Here is a 10,297-nt window from a genome sequence, read left to right on the forward strand (position 1 = left end):
TCAAGATTTTATAAACGGCCGCACACACGGTAATATTTGAAATTAACAAGCGCCATATAGCGCACATGAACTCGTTTTCATATTACAGGATCACGTGAGTACATTTATTCAAACATTACATCCTTAGCACATTCATCCGCCACAAGGTGAGAACCCTTCAGGACACCATCATAATACTTTTCGGGGTGGCGATGCTCCTTGCCCTCTGGCGGCCCCTCTGTCACCAGCTTCTCGGCATCCATCTTCGCCCAGTGCACTTTTGCACGGGCGAAGGCTCTGGGCGCACCTTCAATGCAGACTGACTGTTTAATGGATTCAAGCCGCGGACATGCATTCACAAGCTACTTTACCAGGCCGAAGTAGCTGCTGAGCAGGATCTCGCCGGCCACATCCAGACTGTGAGATCCTTCATGTCCAGTTCTGCCGCCTTGTGAAGTTCGACCAGTTGCTTCAGCTGGTCGCTCAAAGGCATCGGATGTTCGGCCCCAATATACTGGAACCAGAACAACTTCTCCAATGAGCTCCCTTCCTCAGCTCGGTAGAACTCTGCGACATCAGAGACGTTGCGCGGCAGATCTGTGAATGCTCCTAGAGAGCTCCGAATTCGGGTAAGTAAAAGGAAAGTCTCCTTCACATGCTTGCTTTGCATAATGAACGCCTTACCCGCCGCTATCTTCTTGGCCGCCTGAATCTCCTGAAGGGCCTTCTGGGCTTCGGCCTTGGCGTCTTGCACGCTCTGGAGGGCCTTCGCAAGCTCGGACTCTTGCGTCTTGGAGTCACGCTCCAAGGACTCGAATTTTTTGACGAAGTCCTGGAGCTCTTGCTGAACCTCATTAACCCGAGCCTCCTGTTTCTCGTGCTCGGTATGATCCTTGGCCGCCTTGTCTTCGGCCTCGGACAGCGCCTTCTTAAGGCTTCCACTTCGGTCGTGGCCCCTATTAAAATTCATAATGATTCTATTAGCATCAACGATTTTTCCTTTATATAACACACGGACAGGGTATCGCTTACCTTTGTTCTCCTCGAGCTTCCTCTTCACGAGGCCGAGCTCTTCTTCATCCCTCCCCAAGTTCTGCTTCAGTCCGGAGATTTTCGTAGTGAGGGCGGCGGCGGCCGGCAGTGACGCCTGCTTATTCACATAGACATAATATGATTAGACTCCTGGGGATAATATTTGATCCTCTGTTCGGCCTTTCTTTCCGAACACCAAACAGAGCATCAGGGGATATTGTCTATACTGTGATATTTTCTCATAATTTAATTACTTACCTCAAAGCTTGTCAGGAGGCTGGCGCGGGCTTCGGTCAATCCGCTTTTGGCGGACTGAACCTTCGCAATCACCGTACTCATAAGAGTACGGTGTTCTTCATCAAGGGAAGCGCCTTGAAGCACTTCCACCAAGTTCTCTGATGCCCCTGGATGGACAGAGGTCATCGGCACAGGCGGCTCGCCCCCCTTAGCGAGGGGCTGCCTACCTGAATCTGGAACCACTGGAGGTTCCGGCGCAGTATCCGACTGGGGGCCAAACTTGCTGCCCCCCCCCCCGCATCAGAATCCATGGGGGTCTTCCCCCCTCATGTGCCCGACGTTGGGGATTTTGCCTTGGGGCGCCTCCAGAACTATCTCCCCCTGGCCCGGTGTCCTCTAAGACAGCACATCGGTGTCGTCCGCGGGCCGGGGGGTGGTGGCTGTCGGGAGCGAGTCATTGTTCATCATCGACGCACCCAAAGACCCATCCGATGAGGATAGGTCGATGTGGGCTTTGGACGGACTGCATGATCATGTTTAATATGATAAGAAGCAATAAAGCGAAACATGCCAGAAGTATTATGGTTTCCGGATACTTACGACTTCGACAGGGGCTTGTCCCTAGGCAGCCACTCCTCGTCGCTATAGGCGGCTGTTGTGGAGTGGTCCGGAGGGAGGGTCCTTCCCTTCATGGACCCTTCGGCCTCCCCAGATGGGACGGACTTCCTTTTCTTCTCCCCTCGGTTTGGGGGAGGGGGTTTTCCTCTTCCCCCTCCTTGTTTTCATTGGAGAAGTGCGCCTCGGTGTCTTAGGATGATGAGTCCGACACCACCTTGCACCGGAGACCTTTCCTGGTCCCCGTGGCCTTCTTCTTGGCCTTCTTCTCCGGCACCTCATAGGGCGCTGGAAACAGCATCTCCGTTAGGAGAGCCGTCGCTGTGTCTTCGGGTAGTGTAGCTGGGCGGTCGATGCGCTTCGCTGTCGCCACCCAGTCCTGTTAAGATTGGTGGGAAGGCTTAAATTCCTTTCAAGGATATATTAGGGGAAGGAGCATCTTGTAAAACATAGAAAACTTACCGAATTGGCGGGGCACTTTGCGTTGAGCCCCTGATCTTCGGTAACGGGAGGAGGTACCTCGGCGGCCTTGAACAACACCTTCCAGACGTCCTTGTGCGTCGTGTCGAAGAGCTCTCGTAGCGTCTGGTGTTCTGTCGGGTCGAACTCCCACATATTAAATGCCCATCTTTGGCACGGGATCCGGCGGAAGAGCATGACCTAGACCACGTTGACAAGATTGATTTTCTTGCTTATCATATTGTTGACGCAGTTCTGGAGTCCAGTCAGCTCCACTGGCTCGCCCCAGGCTAAACCCTTCCTTTTCCAGGAGGTAAGCCGCATGGGGATGCCAGATCAAAATTCGGGGGCCGCTGCCCAGTTGGAGTTGCGCGGCTCGGTGATGTAGAACCACCCCGATTGCCACCCCTTCACGATCTCCACATAGGAGCCTTCGAGCCAGGTGACGTTGGGCGTCTTGCCCACCATGGTGCCTCCGCACTCCGCTTGCTGGCCGACCACTATCTTCAGCTTCACATTGAGGATCTTCAGCCACAGGTCGAAGTGGGGCTTGATGCGGAGGAAAGCCTCACACACGACGATAAACGCTGAGATGTTGAGGATGAAGTTGGGGGCTAGATCATGGAAGTCCAGCCCATAGTAGAACATTATCCCACAGACAAATGGGTGGAGGGGAAATCCCAGTCCGCAGACAAAGTGGGCGAGAAACACAAACCTCTCGTGGGGTTCCGGAGTATGGATGATCTACCCTTCGTCCGGGAGCCAGTGCGCGATGTCTGTGGCTAAGTATCCGGCCTCGCGGAGCTTCGTGATGTCCTTATCCGTAACGGAGGAGGCCATCCACTTGCCTCCCGCTCCAGACATGTCTGGAATGGCTTTACGGAGAAGGTGAGAACTTGGGCGCTGGAGCTCGAGAGTGCGAGAATGGATGAGCGAAGGAGGAAGAAGGCGTGGGTGAAAAAGGGAATCCCTATCTCTTTATAAATGCGGTAGAAACTGTGTGCCTCCCCACTTGCCCATTAAAATCGCTTATTCCCCAAGCGCCATGATTGATGGTGTGGTTGGGTTACCCACGCCCGTATTGATGAGAATCCTGCGATAAGAGGACACAATCTCTGCTTCGACAAGACGTGTCAAGGAAACCGCCTCGCATTATGTGCAGTAGCTGGTTGTGAAAAACGGTTCGAATAATGACCGGGTCATGACGTGATGTCACGATATGAAAAGCTGTCAGCAGATTAGATTTTTGGAATATTGTGCTCTCTACGGTGGTATGTGGAATTTGTTTTGCAGAGCCGGACACGATCCTTGTAATGCCGAAGACAATCTGCGCGCCGGACTCATCGTCATTGAAGCCTGGTTCAGGGGCTACTGAGGGAGTCCAGGATTAAGGGGTCCTCGGACAGCCGGACTGTATACTTTGGTCGGACTGTTGGACTATGAAGATACAAGATTGAAGACTTCGTCCCGTGTCCGTATGGGACTCTCCTTTGCATGGATGGCAAGCTTGGCAATTCGGATATGTAGATCTTCTCTGTAACTGACTCTGTGTAACGCTAGCCCCCTCTGGTGTCTATTTAAACTAGAGGGTTTAGTTCGTAGGACAAATACAATCATAATCATAGGCTAGCTTCTAGGGTTTAGCCTCTATGATCTCGTGGTAGATCAACTCTTGTAATACTCATATCATCAAGATCAATCAAGCAGGAAGTAGGGTATTACCTCCATCGAGAGGGCCCGAACCTGGGTAAACATCGTGTCCCCTGCCTCATTTTAACATTAGCCTTAGACGCACAGTTCAGGACCCCCTACCCGAGATCCACCGGTTTTGACACCGACAGTAAACTACTCATAACTCATCGGACAGGCTATGATGTTGATTTAGAAGCCCTCCATGATCGATTCCCCCTCCGTCGGAGCACCGAAAAAGGCCCCAAGATGGGATCTCACGGGTACAGAAGGTTGTGGCAGTGGAAATAGGGTTTCGTGGTGCTCCTGGATGTTTTCGGGGTACGTAAGTATATATAGGCAAAGGAAGTCGGTCAGGGAAGCCACGAGGGGCCCACGAAGGTGGGGGCATGCCCACCCCCCTAGGGTGCGCCCTGGACCCTCGTGGCCGCCTCGTCCGCTTCTTGACGTCCACTCCAAGTCTCCCGGATTGCGTTTGTTAAAAAAAGATCTCTCCCAAAGTTTTCATTCCGTTTGGACTCCGTTTAATATTCCTTTTCTTCGAAACATTGAAATAGGAAAAAACAGCAATTTGGGTTGGGCCTCCGGTTAATAGGTTAGTCCCAAAAATGATATAAAAGTGTATAGTAAAGCCCATAAACATCCACAACAGGTAATATAATAGCATGGAACAATCAAAAATTATAGATACGTTGGAGACGTATCAAGCATCCCCAAGCTTAATTCCAGCTCGTCCTCGAGTAGTTAAATGACAAAAACAGAATTTTTGATGTGGAATGCTACCTAGCATATTTCTCAATGTAATTTTCTTTATTGTGGCATGAATGTTTAGATCCAAATGATTCAAGAAAAAATTTCATATTAACATAAAAAAATAGTAATACTTCAAGCATACTAACAACTAATCATATATTATCAAAATAACATAGCCAAAGAAAGCTTACCCCTACAAAAATCATATAGTTAGGCTATGTTTAATTTTCGTCACACAAAATAATCCCATCATGCAAAACCCCGGTTTCAGCCAAGCAATTGGTTCATACTTTTTAACGCGCTTCAGCTTTTTTCAACTCTCATGCAATACATGAGCGCAAGCCATGGATATAGCAGTATGGATGGAATAGAATATGTTGATGGAGGTTGTGTCGAGAAGACAAAAAAGGAGAAAGTCTCACATTGACGAGGCTAATCAACGGGATATGGAGATGCCCATCAATTGATGTCAACATGAGGAGTAGGGATTGCCATGCAACAGATGCACTAGAGCTATAAATGTATGAAAGCTCAACAAAAGAAACTAAGTGGGTGTGCATCCAACTTGCTTTCTCACGAAGACCTAGGGTATTTTGAGGAAGCCCATCATCGGAATATACAAGCCAAGTTCTATAATGAAAAATTCTCACTAGTATATGAAAGTGACAAAATAAGAGACTCTCTATCATGAAGGTCATGGTGCTACTTTGAAGCACAAGTGTGGAAAAGGATAGAAACATCGTCCCCCCCTTTTTTGGGCCTTCCTTTTTTTATTTGGCCTTTCTCTTTTTTTGGGCCTTTCTTTTCAAGGGACAATGCTCTAATAATGATGATCATCACACTTCTATTTACTTACAACTCATGGATTACAACTCGATACTAGAACAAAATATGACTCTATATGAATGCCTCTAGCAGTGTGCCGGGATGGGCAATGAATAAAGAGTGACATGTATGAAAAATTATGCATGGTGGCTTTGCCACAAATACGATGTCAACTACATGATCATGCAAGGCAATATGACAATGATGAAACGTGTCATAATAAATGAAACGGTGGAAAGTTGCATGGCAATATATCTCGGAATGGCTATGGAAATGTCGTAATAGGTAGGTATGGTGGCTGTTTTGAGGAAGATATAAGGAGGTTTATGTGTGATAGAGCGTATCGTATCACGGGGTTTGGATGCATCGGCGAAGTTTGCACCAACTCTCAAGGTGAGAAAGGGAATGCGCGGTACCGTAGAGGCTAGCAATGATGGAAGGGTAAGAGTGCGTATTTTTTTTCTCCAATACGCCAAGCTGGCGTATCATTGCATTGATAGGTAGAAAGAATACAAGGGTTGAGGACTCCTAGATCATACACAGCAAGGCGTGCCAAGAGTCCTCATGAGCAGAAGAATGGGGTGCTCAGCCCGGCTACACTAGGTTTACATCGCGTCTGTTACAGCTTGTAGTCCTTTGGCACCGGCAGAGGCCCAGGTGCGTGCATCGTCCTGGATCGAAGCAAATAAGTTGTTAGCCGAGGGTTGCTGGAGGTCAAAGATGCAAGCATTCTGGTGCTTCCAAATGGCCCAGGTGACTAGTGGGACTAGGGACGCAAGGGCCTTCCGGAGTGATGCAGGGATGGAGCCAGTAGCGTCTCTCCACCAATCGTAGAGGGTGAGGTCACCATTGGGTGGGCTGACGGTGAGTTTGCACCAAGAAAGAGTGTGGTGCCAGATCTCTCTAGAGAAGACGCAGGCGGCAAGGAGGTGGTGGATGTCCTCAAAGTCTTGGTCGCAAAGGATGGAGCGAGGATGGTGGTCCAATCCGCGCTTGGCGAGTCTTTCCGCCGTCCAGCAGTGGTCTTGCTTGGCAAGCCACATGAACATTTTGACATTGGTTGGGGCCCAGCCTTTCCATGTCAGCCTCAAGTCCATGTCAGCAATGGAGCCTTGGAAGAGAGCCAGGTAGCAGGATGAAGCTGAGTACACGCCATTGGCGGTCCATCGCGAGCGTATGCGGTCAGGGTCAGAGGAGAGGGTGACCTGAAGAAGACGCCTCCACAGATAAATATACTCAACAGTGGCCTCGACACCAAGCGCTCCATGGATGTCCTGTATCCAGGCCTAGTTAAGAAGTCCCTCGTGGACGAGGCGCTCTTTACGGCGTCTTCGGGGTACCAAAGCGGTCAGGCTCGGTGCGATCTCGGCAATCGACTTGCCGTCCAGCCAATGGTCTGTCCAGAATCGACAGGTATGTTTGTCTCCAATAGTCCAGGATGTGGAAGCACGGAAGATATCACGCACGTCAGCGTTGTCTGGCAGATGAAGGTGATGCCAGGGCCGTGTGGGGTCAGTGGTGCACAGCCAAAGCCATCTAACACAAAGGGAGATACTAGTGCAATGAAGGTCACGCACGCCAAGGCCCGCAAGCTCAAGGGGCGGCATACCTTCTGCAAGTTGACCAGGCAGCTCCCGGAGCGGGCTTCTTTGTGCCCATGCCATAGGAAATCCCGGATCAGCCGGTTGACGAGCTTCAGGATGGATGGCGAGAGGGCCATTGCCAACAGCAGGTGAACTGGCATGGCGCTCAGCACATGACGGACCAGGGCAAGGCGCTCTCCACGTGACAGAAGGCAAGCCTGCCAGGTACCAAGGGGCTTGGCCATCTTCTCCACAAGGGGTAGTAGCGCCGATGTGGGAACCTTTCTGGTAGAGAGTGGAAGTCCAAGATACTGGATAGGGAAGAGCGTTGTTTGGCAAGAGAGCGTCTCGCCAGCTCTGGTGGCCGACTCGTCCGTGCAACACATCGACATCGCAGAGAACTTCGCGAAGTTAGTCTTGAGGCCTGAAGCTTGCCCAAACACCTTTAGGATGCCCTGCACCGCGCGGAGGTCGTGATCGTCGGGCTGGCAGAAGAGGACGACGTCGTCAGCAAATAGTGAGATGCTGGGTATGGCGCGCCTACTCGTGAGGCGGTGAAGAATGCCATGGCTGGTGGCGTGCTGGACCAGGGTGTTGAGCACATCGATGACCAGAATGAATAGCATGGGCGAAACTGGGTCGCCTTGCCGAAGTCCGCTAGCATGATCAATGGGTGGTCCGGGCATTCCATTGATAAGCACTCTCGTGGAGGAGGTCGAGAGTAGGATCGCCACCCAAGCGCACCACCTGCGCCCAAAGCCAAGGTGGCGAAGGACCTCAAAGGGGAAGGGCCAGGAGACGGTGTCAAAAGCCCGGGCGATGTCAAGCTTGAGGAGGACCCGCGGTGCCTTGAGGTTGTGAAGGAGGTGCGCCGTTTGCTGAACTAGCATGAAGTTGTCGTGCACACCACGTCCGGCGATGAACGCGCTCTGGTTGGCACAATGTTGCCAAGATGGGGGGCCAGCCTTAGGGAGCACCTTTGCAAATAGCTTGGCCAGGAGGTGAATCAGGTTGATGGGACGGTAGTCGAAGAGGGAGGAGGCGTCGTTCTTCTTCGGTAGCAGAGTAAGAAGTGCTTCATTAAGTTTGTGGAAACCACAGCCGTTCATCAGGTAGAGCTTGTGGAAGACCTCATAGATGTCATGCTTGACAATGTCCCAGCACGCGTGAAGAAACTCCGTGGTAAACCCATCCAGGCCCGGGGCCTTGCCCGTCGATAGCCGCTTGACAGCCGCCCAAATCTCGGCCTCAGAGAATGGTGCGTCAAGGCCGGACATGTTGAAGGCAGGATGCTGGATGGCATGAAGATTAATGGAGAAGGTGCGTGCCTTATGGGAGCCAAAGATCGCGGTGAAGTGCTCGAATGTCGTGTGGCCCATGTCGGCGTGATCGGAGACCATGCTGCCATTGTCATTGAGCTGGAAGATATGATTTTTCTGCCAGCGGTGCGCAGCATGGATCTTCAAGAAAGCGGTGCTTGTGTCCCCATCCCGGAGCCAATGGAACCTTGTTTTCTGGCATGCAATGGACCTCTCGAGAGATGCAAGGCCAAGGTACACTCCCTTTAGTCTACGGCACATCCAGGACTCCGCACCGAAGAGGGGCCGGACGTCCTAAGCGGCGTCGAGGCGTGTGATAATCTCCTTCGCGAGGACGATCTGCATCGAGACATCCCCGAGCCGCTTCACGCCCCAGCTTTGCAGGCTGCGCGCCGTGGCCTTAAGCTTCGCAAACACCCGTCTGAAGGGGACGGGCTCAGGTTCGACACCATTCCAGGCAGCCGAGACGACATCATGGAATCCATCCCATTTGACCCAGAAGCTTTGGAAGTGGAAGCGCGGACGGCCATGCACGCGGGGTATGCAATCAAGCACAAGCGGGCAGTGGTCCGAAGTGGTAGACGCCAAGCACCGGAGAACACAGTGCGGGTGGCTCGAATCCTAGTCCGGAGTGCATAGAACACGGTCATTGCAAACAAACATAGGTCGCCTTTGTTCATTCGACCAAGTGTATCGTCGGCCATGAAGGTAGATGTCACGCAGCTCGAGGTCAGAGGTGAAGCGATGGAAGCGGTTCATGATGCGTCTGTTAAGCCTGTCATTGTTCTTGTCCTTGTCCGATAGGATCATATTGAAATCTCCCCCAAGAAGCCATGGGCCAGCACATGTGTCACGCTCATCTTACAAGTCAGAGAGGAAAGCTATATTTGCGAGGTCATCCTATGGTCCATAGACTCCGGTGAGCCACCAGTGTTGGTCTCCCGTAGGGGGGTCGCAAGCGCAGTGATGTGATGTTCTCCTATGTATGGGTGGGACAAAGCTATGAGATCGCGCTGCCAAGCCAGAAGAATACCGCCCCTAGTCCCATCCGTCGGCAGGAAGAAGAAATCTTGGAATTGCGGGCCCAGAGTCTCGACCATGGTCGGCAACAAGATCAAACTCATCTTAGTCTCAAGAAGGCAAACAATACAAGGAGATTCAGCGGAGAGCGCGCTGCGCACGGCGGTGCATTTGGCCCGGCTGTTGAGTCCTCGGACATTCCAAAAAAACTACTTTTAGCGGCGTATCCATGAAGAGGGGTGGGGGTGCTTTGCGGTGCTGGACCAAGCCTTTTTAGACCTCGACGAGGCGGGACTGAGCCAGTGGTGGCTCCGGAGCGAGCAGGTCCGCGAGTTGGTGGGCACGTTCCACCCATAAAAGTCCGCGAAAGCCTGGATTATGTCTCCCGCTAGCGGACGCTCAAAAAGCTTGTGATAGCGCTGGAGTGCCTCCTTAGATACAGCCTCATCATCGTTGATGATACCCAAGCGGTGGAGAAGCACACACTTTGCCTTGGCTTCAGAGTTGAGGCCGCGGTCCGTCTTGGCAATGCGGTCGCTGCATCGAGGAGTGAAGTTGGGGGGTAGCTCGAGGCGTCGACGACGTGTGGTCGGTGTGGGGAGAATCGGTGCCGTGTGCGTCTGGATGCCATCCAGGAATACTTGCAATGCTGGCTGACAAGAAGCAATGCAAGGCGTGGTGGAAAGCTGGCAATCTAAAGAGTTGCGCGGGGGCTACATGGAGGTGTCGCAGTCTGTGCCATGAGCAGGGTCGGGACTCGGTAGGGGGGCATCCACATGCATGCAG

This window comes from Triticum dicoccoides, chromosome 4B (assembly GCF_002162155.2).
Source record: "Triticum dicoccoides isolate Atlit2015 ecotype Zavitan chromosome 4B, WEW_v2.0, whole genome shotgun sequence".
NCBI classification, from domain to species: Eukaryota; Viridiplantae; Streptophyta; class Magnoliopsida; order Poales; family Poaceae; genus Triticum; species Triticum dicoccoides.